Genomic DNA, 14,047 nt, shown 5'->3' on the forward strand with positions numbered 1-14,047 from the left:
CCCAGCTCCATCACAGAAGTCCTAAACTGTTTCGGCACCACCAACTGCTTCACTCCTTCCCCGAGCTCATACAGAAGCTGATCTAAAACTGCGAACTCCTGCTTCGTCCCTTTCTCCAGACCCTTGTCAACTCTGTCAAACAGTCCTGCTAAGCTGCAATCTTCCATCTGGAGCTGCACAAAATCCTTCCCCAGTGACTCTGCTGAAGGCAGTAGTGTCTCCAACTTCCTCACTGTTCCCATCTGTTTTGCCTCCCTTCGCTGACGCTTCAACTTACGTTTCCTGCTTGGTAAATCCTCACCCTCTATACTGACGTCCCAAAATGGCAGCTCATGCAGTCATTCCTCTGGAAGAGGCTGCACCAAACCCTTGGCCTGGCTGCGTGTCACCACCATACACTGCTGCTGTGCTGCTTTCAATAGCTGAGCCACCATCGGAACATCAGTTCCCAGCACAACATCTTATGGAAGCCTTTCAACCACGCTCACCTGAAGCTTCAACGTCTCACCTTGCACTGTCAACACAATTTCAGCTGTTGAATACAGCCTCACATCCCCATGCACACACTCAATTTGCACCACTGAACCACATTCATACATACCCACTACCCCCTCTTTAACTAGTGTTTGTGTGCTGCCAGTATCACTCAAAGCCCTAAATGTTGTACCATTCACCTCAACATCACACAACCTCTCTTTCTGCGGGGGTAAGGGGGCCTTGGGCACGTAGCAAAAATTAGTCTTACTTTGGTATAACAGGCAGTGAGCTGCTTTATGACCTGACTTCCCGCATGAATAACAGCAAATCTCTTTTTTGTCAGTATGACATGCATGTAGAGGACTTTTATTTGTGTGGTCTCCACTATCTTTACGCAGTACATCAGATGCATCCCAAACTTAAAGGGTCTCACAGAAACAGCATCCACAGAGTTACGGGGCGTCCCTGGATCCTGATGCGCTGACATGCAGATCTCCACCAGACGGGCGACGTCACTTGCTGACTTCGGATCTCATCTCCGATGCGAGCATGTGCAGGAACTGCTCCATAACCACCACATCAATCACCATCTCCACGGTATGCTCCTCCGGAGGAATCCACCTCCTGGCCATGTCCCGAAGACGCACATACAGTTCATGAGGTGTTTCCCCAGCTCTCATTTTCGCACTTCTGAAACGCCGCCGGTAGGTGTCTCTTGTTATTTCATACTTGGTCAGAATTGCGCGTTTCACTTGATCATAATCGTGCACTGAGTTAATGTCCATGGTTACATATGCTTCTCAGTCATGATGTCGTGTCAGTCTTAGTTTTACTTTGGGACTTAGTTTACTTCAACGTGACACCGGCTGTAACAGCATCTCACTGTGTGTTGTTATGCAGTAATATTAGTGTCTAAGGGACAAAGTATTGTAAAACAGTAAAATATTATGCCTGCAATTCATATTTTTGTTGTTGTAAGTGTTAAGGGACCAAAACAGAAATTATTTTATTCTTTAAACAATTTGTAAATTAATCGGTTGATATATCGGATATCGGAATTTTTTTCTGTCAAATATCAGAATTGGCATCGGCCTCAAAAAAGCCATAGCGGTCGGGCCCTAATTTAAAGATATTTTCTTATATTTACCAAAGAACTGATTTATTGCACTATAGGATAATTCAGAATCGTTTCATTTTCTGGTTGTTTTTATTTACAATTATTTATTTACCTTTATGGTTGTGTCTCTTATGATATAGTTAGATTTGTTTTGAAGCAACTAAAACATTACCACAAAACCTTTGTAGGAGTCAAAGCAATGTGAATGTCTTGAGTTTATAATGATTTATTGATAATGATTGACAATGATTTATTTATTTACACAGGCAGCCCTGTCAACTGAATCAAGTTATTGCATTTTTGTTCTGCTCTGGTCATGTAAAATAAAACATGATTAATATAACTGTATATTAATATAACTATAATATAACTGCATTAGGTTCAATTCTTAATGTAAATATTCATATTTTTACTCATGCACCAGATAAAGCTGTAGTTTCAACTGTTTGCAGCATTGAATGTTTTCCATATCCAAGTAAAATTGGACTGTGTGATATCCTTAACTGAAAAAAAATCAATCAAAAGTGAATCAAATCGAAAATCGTGAATCGCGATCAAATCGAAAATCGTGGATCGAATCGAATCAGGCCCTTGTGAATCGAATCGAATCATTTTCGGAAATTCGAATCGAGACCCAGCCCTAATTATGACTGAAACTTCTGGTTTCTTTTTGTATGTTTATTGAAAATCTACATTGTTGCACAAACCGATTAATGAGTAGATACAAAACAATACAAATATACAAATTATTTCAACGATGAATATACTGTTTATCCTGTAAATTTCCATTGTCACATGACCGTCCAGAGCTAGCCTGCAATGACATCATGTTGCTAGGCAACCTGACTTTTGACATCATCAGAGCAAATGCATCTGGAGGTTCCAGCATGTCCCACATTATCGTTCGAGGGTTTCTCAGTGCAGGCACAGTTTTTGGGAGAGCGACACGAGTGGCCATTTCGACGAATATTTCCACAACGACAGCAGAGATAGCGACAGACATGTTACCACCACAGAGCTGGGAAGCTTCTGGTTCTCCAGGTGAGAAAATTTAAAACACAGACTGTGGTCTGAAGACTGTGGAGCGGAGCCATTTGGTAAAACCAGTCAATCCAGAACACACAGCTGTAAACACCTGACCCCACAACATGGTGCTACAGTGAAACTTTCATATCTTATTCCATAATCTGTTAAGTTTGACAATATTCAACATTTTGTTCATGTTAGGGCACAAATAACTTGATGTGGAATGAAGTATTCAAGACATTCTGCAGCTTGGAGCAGCTCAGAAGTCATAAGACATTGAATTGAGTTCATATTTCTTAAAAGACTGTTTTTTTTTCCTTATTTGAGCCTATGTTTTAAAACTTGACATCTCAAAAACCAGGAAGATTGGATGTTAAAGTGAAGCTGGGGTCAGCCGGGTCACTTGTGTTAATGCCACATAGAATTTCACATCTCACACCTTTCTGTTCAATTCCGTGTTCGTATACACATCAGTTTTATTGCATGCTGTTGAATTTAGAGGGTTTATGGGTTCTGTTGAATGGATGGTGCTTCTCACACACTGACTGAACACACTCTCTCTGCACAGAACCAGATCTGAGTCCAGGAGAGCTCCTCCACAGCTCCACCAGCGCCTATCTGATCACCAACATCATCGGAGAAGGCTGCTTTGGGAAGGTGGTGAAGTGCCAGAAGCTGGACGACAAGAAGGAGGTGGCCGTGAAGGTCCTGAAGCAGGATCAGGCTCAGGACATCAGGAGCGAGGTAGATTTTACACCTCTGGAGATATTTCCATGACTCTCCCACTGCAGAATATGAACCAAAATCTGCTCTTATTTGCTAGAATCATTGACACGACATCTTCCTCTTTCCTCCCCAGCTGAAAGCCTTAAAGATCATCGGCTTCCTGAATCCTGACCTCGACAACGTGGTCCGATTCTTTGAGCATTTCGAGTGCATGGGGCAGCACTGCATGGCATTCGAAATGATGGACATGGATCTGTTCCAGTGGATGCAGACACGAAAGTGGGCTCCACTGGAGTTACATCAAATCCGTCCAATCGCCAAGCAGGTTTGTAATGTTTGACCAAATAATCTCTCACTCTGTACATTTACCAATGATCAGTGGAGGACAGCGAGTCCTCACCTTCACAGCATCACAACCCTGACCTCTCATGCTTTGTCTGTGCAGCTCCTGGTGGCCTTGAACGCCCTGCGGCGCGTCGGAATGCTGCACACCGACATCAAACCGGACAACATAATGCTGGTCAACTCGGTGAGCCAACCTTTAAGGGTGAAGCTCATCGACTTTGGGCTGGCTGTACCAGCCCACACGGCCAGGGCGGGACAGTGGCTTCAGCCAGTAGGATACAGGTATGTTCACCCTGAAGAAATCCTTCTTTAATCCACACTACATGTGACTCCTCACAGGTATCCAGCTCATTTCACACATTAACTCCTGTCTTTCCTCCTCAGGGCTCCAGAGGTTTGGCTCGGCCTCCCATTCTCTGAGGCCATCGATATGTGGGGGGTGGGCCTGGTCCTGGCCTTCCTCTACCTGGCTGCGAACCTGCTTCCCTGTTACTGCGATTATCAGTCGGTAGGTCTGCTTCTTCTGCACGTTTCCATAACCAGGTGAAAACCTTGTGGAGACCATCAGTTGATGTGTGTGTGGTTTGTGTTTGCAGGTGAGTCACATGGTACAGATTGTGGGTCAACCAAAAGACCACCAACTCCGGGCCGGGCTGCGTTCCCATTTGTTTTTCATTGAGGAAGAGGCTGCTGAGGGACGACAATGGAGACTGAGGGTAAATTAACCTGTACTCTTTGACTGAAGCTGCTTTGATCGTTTTCCTTGAAGATTTCTAAAACAGTTATGCTGACTATTTCACCTCAGACACCAGAAGAATTCGAGGAGGTGACCAACATCGAGCCAGAACTGAGGCCTGTCTCCTCCAAGCGGCCCAAGAGCCTGGACAACCTGGTCCATGTAAGTCTTCTCTGCTGTGGAGTTTGAGTCCATCACTGCTTTGACTTTAACAAACTGCTCCATCATCAAAACCTACAAAGGTTTAATAATCAAAATTCTGTAAAGAAAAGAAATTCCACTGATATGATTGTGTTTCCAAATCCAGATCCGTCCACACAAGGAAGAGTCTGAGCTGGCCGACAGGAGACAGTTTGTGGAGCTCCTGAGGGGGATGCTGCAGGTGGAGGGGGATCAGAGGTTCACCCCTGATGAAGCTCTGCAGCAAACCTTCATCACCATGTCCCACCTGAGGAAGGACCCCGACTGCAGACAGTAGTGAGTGGCTGTTTGTGTCTCACTTATGAAGGTTGTTGTGTCGTTTCTGACAGAATCATTAACTGTTATTCTTCCTCCAGCCTCAGCACCTCCAGGAACAGGATGAAAGTCTGTTCAGAGGAGGATCCAGACGAGGACGAGACCCACCCTGAATATCCAGGGATGTATATATTTACAGAAATGTATGCAGCCCTGGAACTGTGTCTGGCCCCAGAGGGAAGTAAGAAACCCGAGGTCAGCAAGGACCCCAAGGTCAGCGAGGCCCTCAAGGTCAGCGAGGCTCCCAAGGTCAGCGAGGCCCTCAAGGTCAGCGAGGCCTCCAAGTTCAGCAAGGACCCTGAGGTCAGCGAGGCCCTCGAGTTCAGCGAGGCCCCTAAAGTCAGCGAGGCCCCCGAGGTCAGCGAGGCCCCCGAGGTCATCGAGGCCCCCAAAGTCAGCGAGGCCCCCGAGGTCAGCGAGGCCCCCGAGATCTGTGAGGCCCCCAAGCAGGGCTTTATCACGTCTCACCTGAGGACGGACCCCGACTGCAGACAGTAGTGAGTGGCTGTTTGTGTCTCACTTATGAAGGTTGTTGTGTTGTTTCTGACAGAATCATTAACTGTTATTCTTCCTCCACAGCCTCAGCACCTCCAGGAACAGGATGAAAGTCTGTTCAGAGGAGGATCCAGACGAGGATGAGACCAACCCTGAATATCCAGGGATGTATACATTTAAAGAAATGTATGCAGCCCTGGAACTGTGTCTGGCCCCAGAGGGAAGTGAGAAACCCAAGGTCAGCGAGGACCCCGAGGTCAGCAAGGACCCCGAGGTCAGCGAGGCCCCCAAAGTCAGCGAGGACCCCGAGGTCAGCGAGGCCCCCGAGGTCAGCAAGGACCCTGAGGTCAGCGAGGCCTCCGAGGTCAGCGAGGCCAACAAAGTCAGCGAGGCCCCCGAGGTCAGCGAGGCCCCCAAAGTCAGCGAGGCCCCCGAGGTCAGCGAGGCCCCCAAAGTCAGCGAGGCCCCCGAGGTCAGCGAGGCCCCCAAAGTCAGCGAGGCCCCCGAGGTCAGCGAGGCCCCCAAAGTCAGTGAGGCCCCCGAGATCTGTGAGGCCCCCGAGGAGAGCTTTATCACGTCCCACCTGAGGAAGGACCCCGACTGCAGACAGTAGTGAGTGGCTGTTTGTGTCTCACTGATGAAGGTTGTTGTGTTGTTTCTGACAGAATCATTAACTGTTATTCTTCCTCCAGCCTCAGCACCTCCAGGAACAGGATGAAAGTCTGTTCAGAGGAGGATCCAGACGAGGACGAGATCAACCCTGAATATCCAGGGATGTATACATTTAAAGAAATGTATGCAGCCCTGGAACTGTGTCTGGCCCCAGAGGGAAGTGAGGCCCCCCGAGGTCAGCAAGGACCCCGAGGTCAGCAAGGACCCCAAGGAGAGCAAGGCCCCCGAGGTCAGCAAGGCCCCCAAGTAGAGCGAGGCCCCCAAGTAGAGCGAGGCCCCGGAGGTCAGCAAGACCCCCACGGTCAGCAAGGACCCCAAGGTCAGCGAGGCCCCAGAGTTCATCAAGGCCCCCAAGTAGAGCGAGGCCCCCGAGGTCAGCAAGGCCGTCAAATAGAGCGAGGCCCCCGAGGTCACCAAGGCCCCCAAGTAGAGCGAGGCCCCCGAGGTCAGCAAGGCCCCCAAGTAGAGCGAGGACCCCGAGGTCAGCAAGGCCCCCAAGTAGAGCGAGGCCTCCGAGGTCAGCAAGGCCCCCAAGGAGAGCGAGGCCCTCGAGGTCAGCAAGGCCCCCAAGGTCAACAAGGCCGCCAAGTAGAGCGAGGACCCCGATGTCAGCAAGGCCCCCAAGTAGAGCGAGGCCTCCGAGGTCAGCAAGGCCCCCAAGTAGAGCGAGGCCCTCGAGGTCAGCAAGGCCCCCGAGGTCAGCAAGGCCGCCAAGTAGAGCGAGGACCCCGACGTCAGCAAGGCCCCCAAGTAGAGCGAGGCCCCCGAGGTCAGCAAGGCCCCCAAGGTCAACAAGGCCGCCAAGTAGAGCGAGGACCCCGATGTCAGCAAGGCCCCCAAGTAGAGCGAGGCCTCCGAGGTCAGCAAGGCCCCCAAGTAGAGCGAGGCCCTCGAGGTCAGCAAGGCCCCCGAGGTCAGCAAGGCCGCCAAGTAGAGCGAGGACCCCGACGTCAGCAAGGCCCCCAAGTAGAGCGAGGCCCCCGAGGTCAACAAGGCCCCCAATTAGAGCGAGGCCTCCGAGGTCAGCAAGGCCCCCTAGTAGAGCGAGGCCCCACAGGTCAGCAAGGACCCCAAGGTCAGCGAGGCCCCCAAGGAGAGCGAGGCCCCCGAGGTCAGCAAGGCCTCCGAGGTCATCAAGGCCCCCAAGTAGAGCGAGGCCCCAGAGTTCATCAAGGCCCCCAAGTAGAGCGAGGCCCCAGAGTTCATCAAGGCCCCCAAGGCGAGCGAGGCCCTCGAGGTCAGCAAGGCCCCCGAGGTCAGCAAGGCCCCCGAGGTCAGCAAGGCCCCCAAGTAAAGTGAGGCCCCCAAGGAGAGCGAGGACCCCGAGGTCAGCGAGGCCCCCAAGTAGAGCGAGGCCCATTAGGTCAGCAAAGCCCCCAAGGAGAGCGAGGACCCCGAGGTCAGCAAGGCCCCCGAGTTCAGCAAAGCCTCCAAGTAAAGCGAGGCCCCCAAGTGAAGCGAGGCTCCCGAGGTCAGCGAGGCCCCCAAGGAGAGCAAGGACCCCGAGGTCAGCGAGGCCCCCAAGGAGAGCAAGGACCCCGAGGTCAGCGACGCCCCCAAGGAGAGCGAGGACCCCGAGGTCAGCGAGGCCCCCAAGGAGAGCGAGGACCCCGAGGCCCCCAGAGTGTCTGGAGGCCACAGAGGTTTTAAAGGACTCTGCTCCCTGAAAAAATTGCTTTGGGAAAATGACAAAAAGAATCCGCAGAGCAGGAAGAAGAGCAGGAAGAAGCAGGAAGAAGACCACCTTCAAATGCTGCCTCCATCCTCAAGATGAGGAGTCAAGCCTCCACGTTTTTCTTTTTCACTCTCTTCATTTTTTTTCTCCATGATAAAATAAAAAATAGCAATTTAAAATTCAGAGTGTGTTGTTTCAGACTGGTGATTGATCTAACTTGGTTCTCCTCTGACTTGAGCATATTTTAGCTTCTTCAGATTGAGGACGATAGACATCCATCTATCTTGCAAATAGAACAACTACACACTAAGAAAGTCGGAGATCCATCTATGTTCAGCACTTTGCGTTGTTTTTGTTAATATGAAAAGTGCTATATAAATAAAATCTGATTTGATTTGATTTGATATGGCGATGATACATGAGTAAAACATCTGAGGATAAGTTAAACCTCCAATCCATTTCCATCTGACTCATCTTTATTTTGCTGTTTTCAGAACTCATTTTCTTCCCCCTGTTTATGCAACTTTTCATTCTCGTTCTGTGACATGTCTCCAAGCCCTGAGCGTCCACACCGATGGCAGGCTGGATGTCCAAACTGTCCACTGTAAGCAGGAAACTTCATCCTCAAATGATAATACTGGCTGAGGTCCATCCTCATCTCCCTGGGGGAATGTCTGTGGTGGGCTGTCGTGTGTCACACCAACCACAGCGACACACACACACACACACACACACACACACACACACACACACAAACACACATTACCGTATATCCCAACATGCTTACTCAGTGCTCCAGCGAGGGTCAGGGTATCCCGTCCCGGTGCGTTGAGCCGACCAGATAAACCAGGTTTTTCCAGTGCTGGCGGTCTTGTGCCAGCTGCTCTGCATCTTCCACAGCAACCTCCGTGTTGTTGGAGGTTGCCCGCAACAACGTCGAGCCATCTGGTCTCCGGGGCTTCCCTCGTGGTCGTCTCTAGCCTGAGGCCTTTGGGTCAAACTGGAGAATGGCTCGTGTCGGATGTTCTGGGGGTAGACGACGGACATGGCCAAGGCAGCGGGTGCGGCGTTGTGCGACCAAGGAAGATGCTCGGGGCTGGCCTGTGCGGGCTCTAAGCACTTCACTGAAAACTCGCTGGGGCCACCTGAAGTTCTCCATGGTTCTAAGAGCCCTGCTATCAAAGCCATTGATTCTTGCGGCCAGAGTGTCGTTCAGGGGACACGTTTCTGAGCCATAAAGCAGGATGGAGAGTATGGCTAATTTGTAAACCCGGAGCTTCATCTTGCGTGAGATGGTCTGGTGCCGCCAGAGTGGTTTCCAGAGGGACTGCAGGGCAGATGCTGCCAGTGCTCGTCTGCGATCAATCTCTGGTTTTAGGTCCCCGCTGTCTGTCACCATGGACCCCAGGTACACAAAGTTCTTGACAGGCTCTACGATGTTGTTCCCGGTTTGCATGGGAGGTGGATCTGCTCCATCACCGACATGCATGAACTTGGTTTTAGTCCAGCTCACTTGGAGACCGAGCTGTGCTGCCTCCTCACTGTAAATACCCAGAGCGTCTGTCAGCTGACTGTACGTTGTGCTGAGCAGGATGGTATCGTCAGCGTATTCCAGGTCAGTCAGGTGGTAGTTGCCGACGGACACTCCGGGGACGCGCTCGCAGACTTTGGACATCAGATGGTCGATGATGCAGTTAAAAAGATCAGGAGCAGCCACAGAGCCCTGGCGAACACCACTGGAGACGGTAAACCAGCTGGAGTCAGTAGGGACACAGCTCTCTGCGTTGCTGTAAAGCAGCTTGAACAGAGCGATGATCTTGGGTGATGCTCCAAGGGTTTGGAAGATGTTCCACAGTGAGGAGTGGCAGACGGTGTCGAAGGCGGTCTTCAGATCAATGAATCCGATATACAGATGGCGATCTTTACGGAATTCAGGGGTCTTCTCTGTCAGCAGACGTACGGCAGAAATGTAGTCAATTGTAGAGCGATTGGGCATAAAGCCAGCCTGCTGGGGACGGCGGCGGCTTCTGATCACTGGAAGGGCACGGTGAAGCCAGATCCTGGTGAAGACCTTGCCAGGGATGGAGAGCAAGGTAATGCCTCTATGGTTTCAGCAGACAAGCCTATCACCCTTACGTTTCCAGGAGGGCAGGATGACCCCTCTGGTTCAGTCGGTGGGCAGCTGCTCTGTTTCCCACACCTGATTGAATAGGTGGGTTAGCCACTCCACCAGACCATCACCACCGGCTTTGAGCATCTCACTGGTGATGGCACAGGGCTTTCCTGATGTTCAGTTTCTTCAGAGCAGTTCTCACTTTCCCAGGTGTTACAGGGTCTGTGCAGCAGGCGTCGCTTGGGGGGGGTCAGCGTTTGCAGCCTCTCGGAGGGTGGGATCAGCCGGGATGGTGCTGTGCTGCAGGATGAGGCTAAAGTGTGTGCGCTCGAGGCAGTTGGCTTCAGTTGTGATGAGATTACTGTCAGAATCTTTTACCAACGCTGTCTTTATGTGTGGACCGCTACGGGCTTGGCGCAGTAGTAGACTGAATACGTGGCTCAAATTATTGTTGTTGGCCGCGGACTCAAGCTGTCGGGCTTCTGCTTCCCAGAACCTCTCCCTATCCTCAGCGATGGCCACTTTGCGCAGGCGGTTCAGTCGCCGATACTCCGTGAGGTCGCCTCGGAGCCAGGCCTCACGTCGCTGGTCAATAATGTTTAGTGTCCTCTCTGATATCCAGGGCTTTCTAGGGGATGATCGTGAGCGTCCGAGGACATTGTGAGCAGACTGGAGGACACTTTCCTTGAAGGTCGCCCAATCTGTCACTTTGTCGGGGGCCAGGGCATCAAGAGTGCGGCGGATGGAGCAACTGAAGTCTGTGGTCATTGAGTGCACTGTCTCTTATTTAGCAGTATAATAAAATGCATAAATCTGAAAAAAGATTAAGTCACAATTGGACTATTAGCACCATTTATAATCCTCCTTTACATTAAAATACAGGCTGCCTATAAACAACTAAAAACATCCCTGAGAATAATGGATGTGCCCAGAAACAAAACAGAAACATCCATGCCATGGTGGTCCTCATTGCAAAGTATGAGTTTGCGTCTTCTGCTGCTCCTCTCTCGTCTGGAGTGCCTCAAGGCTCTATTCTTGGTCCCATTCTGTTTTCATTATATATGCTGCCGCTTGGTCAACTCATCTCCAGTCACAACATCCAATTTCATTTTTATGCGGACGATCTCCAGATTTATCTTCCAGTTATCCATAATGATCGCTCTGCGCTAGACCCTCTCAATAACTGTCTCCACGCCATCAAACAATGGTTGTCCCAGAATTTTCTTCATTTGAATGAGGAAAAGACTGAATACATCCTCTTCAGTCCTGACCCAACCCGCAGTTCTCCAGATTTTGGTTCATCTACTCCCCAATTTGCTTCTGCTGTTAGGAATCTGGGTATGATTTTTGACAATGGTCTTAACTTTGAAAAGCAGATCAGTTCAGTTGTGAGGGCAGGCTTTTTCCAACTGAGACTTCTGAGCAGAGTTAAGCCATTCCTGTCCCGGGCAGATTTAGAGAAGGCTGCTCATGCTTTCATCAGCTCAAGGCTTGACTATTGTAACGCCCTTTACGCTGGACTTAATCACTCACTCCTCCATACACTTCAGTTGGTTCAGAACGCAACAGCTCGTCTCATCTCCAACTCTTCAAAATACTCACACAAGACTGCGGTCCTTCAGGCTCTCCACTGGCTTCCGGTGCAGTTTCGAGTCCAATACAAGATTCTGGTGTTTGTGTTTATGGCTATAAATGGGCATGCCCCCCCCCACATCTCAGAGCTGTTGGAAATGTATCAACCCGCCAGGACACTACACTCATCGAGCCACACCTCCTTGGTTGTCCCCAGGGCGAGATATAGAAAGTTTGGTGACCGCTCCTTCGCTGTTCTTGGCCCGAAGCTCTGGAACTCTCTTCCTCTGCATTTACAGTCTGTCACTGAACTAAATGTCTTTAAATGTCATCTGAAAACGCACCTTTTTCATTTAGCGTTTGATGTTTAGGCCCTTTTAGTACTATGTTTCTTAAAGTGTTTTTTACTTATTTTATTTTACTCTGTTAAGCGCCTTGTGCTCCTTTTGGCGGTTGGAAGGCACTTTAGAAATAAAATTTGATTGATTGACTTTTCTAATTTTTTTCAAGATATGAGCACTCATCGTCCTAAAGCTGCGGTGACTGTAGGCTGAGAGCTCTTCGCTCCTCGCAGCACGGCTGAATGTGACGTATTGAGGTGATAACTTAGCGAAGTTGTGGAGGAGTTGTACTTTTAAATACTTCCACAGATTGTGCATTTGTCGTCTTTGTCGTCATTAACCAACTTAAAGTGGCTCCATACCGAACTCCGTCGTGTCCCCCTCATCCTGCCAGCTCACCGCTTCTCGTCTGTCTTGTTGTTCTCGTCAGACGCCGGTTTCTTCTGTGTTACTGCGTGTCTGTCCAGAACGTCTGGTGTCAAGTGTGCCCTCAAGCGGGCTTGAAGGAATTACAGGTTCAAAAAGCAATTAATTGCAAGTAATTTATTTTAATTGAGTAATTTCGTATCAACAATTAATCGATAATCGATTAATTGTTTTCATCCCGAGTTCGGAGCAAACCAGTGTTGCTTCCACAGACGCACTGCTCAGATGAAGCTCTCTCATCAGGGTTTGTCTCAACTGGACCCAATCTGACCCCTGTGAGCCCAGCCCCAGTCTCCAGGAGCAATGACCTCTGAACTGGACGGCACTTTGATAAGAGCAGGGATGTAGAGGAGTTCTCTGCACACATGACTGCAGCATTTTAAACATTGTTCTCACAGATTAAACACCTTCATCCACTGTTTCCATTTTCCTCATTCAATGAAACGGTCATGAACTTCTCAGCTGTTCAATTTGTCTTCGTTGGTCACACAAACCTTAATGTTGTTGCCAACTGTGTTCTACACAAACACTGATCACAATTCAGAACGTAACCAGCAATGTATTCATCACAGGAGCCCCAACTGTAAATATGGCTCGGCCACGTTCAGCAGCCACAGAAACCAGAAGGTCTGACAGCTGGAGCATGATTGAGACCGTAGCGGCAAAAAGCCTGAACACATTCTGCACTGATAATGCAAAAACCACTTTGGTCCACACTTCAGGTCCACGAGCAGTCCATGTGTGAAAATACATGTAGCGAGGCCTGGACGGCGTTTTCCCCACTAACATGATACCAAAGACTTGAACTGCTTCTATGACAGTGACTCTCCTTCCATTCCAGTGTTTTCAACTGAAACTTTCCAAACAACGCACCTTTATCCGTTTCACCATCACAGTCATCGTCTCCTCCTGTCCTTGGCTCCCTCCACAGCGGGGCTCCTGTCTGCTGCTCTGCCGCAGCTGAAAGGACGAGGAGTCGTCTTCAAACGGTCACTTCACTGGAAGCGCTTCCTGTTGGCCTGAACCACGCAGGAACCAAACAAAAACACTGCCTGGCCGGCAACTCCCAGCACGTTCTCCATCCCTGCTCTCACCATGTCGACGTGCGATATTTCATTTCAGCTCATCACAGGGAATCAGTCTGCACACATTAAACATCTACATCATCTCCAGTGGGATTGGTCAATCAGAACTGACAGAGTGCCATTCCATGATATTGTCCCATCAGCTGACCCGTTTCACCACATGGGATGCCGTGTGTGTGTGTGTGTGTGTGTGTGTGTGTGTGTGTGTGTGTGTGTGTGTGTGTGTGTGTTAATAAATGTGTGTGTTCATCAGTCATCCATGTAAAGGTGCATCAAGCACGGCCGACTGGCAACTGATCTCAGCTGAAGCTCTGGACAAACATCAGCGAGTTCCAGAGGACGACAAGCTTCAGTTTCCCCATCTTCACACAAACAACATGCAATTTACCGACGGTGGCGACCTGCTGTTACCGTCTCGCCGTGAAACGACAGGAAAACGATGATGGAGGTGAAGATAGCAGCTGAGCGGGCAGAACAAATGTGCAGAGGCGGGGCGTGCCAACAGGCAAACCAGGCAATTGCCTGCGGCCCCGGCTTTTAGGGAGGCCCCGCAAGGAGGCCCCCGAGAGACCGGGTACCCCAAGTGCTGATACATGTACTGCACAGAAACGACAACAATCGGCATTTATGATGCAATTATGAAACGACGGCGTAGCAAACCCCCTTGGGGGGCCCCGCACGGCCCTGTCAGCCTTCAGCCTGTCTGCGTCAATCAGGCAGCCGCA

Source organism: Salarias fasciatus, chromosome 20 (genome assembly GCF_902148845.1).
Source record: "Salarias fasciatus chromosome 20, fSalaFa1.1, whole genome shotgun sequence".
Lineage (NCBI taxonomy): Eukaryota > Metazoa > Chordata > Actinopteri > Blenniiformes > Blenniidae > Salarias > Salarias fasciatus.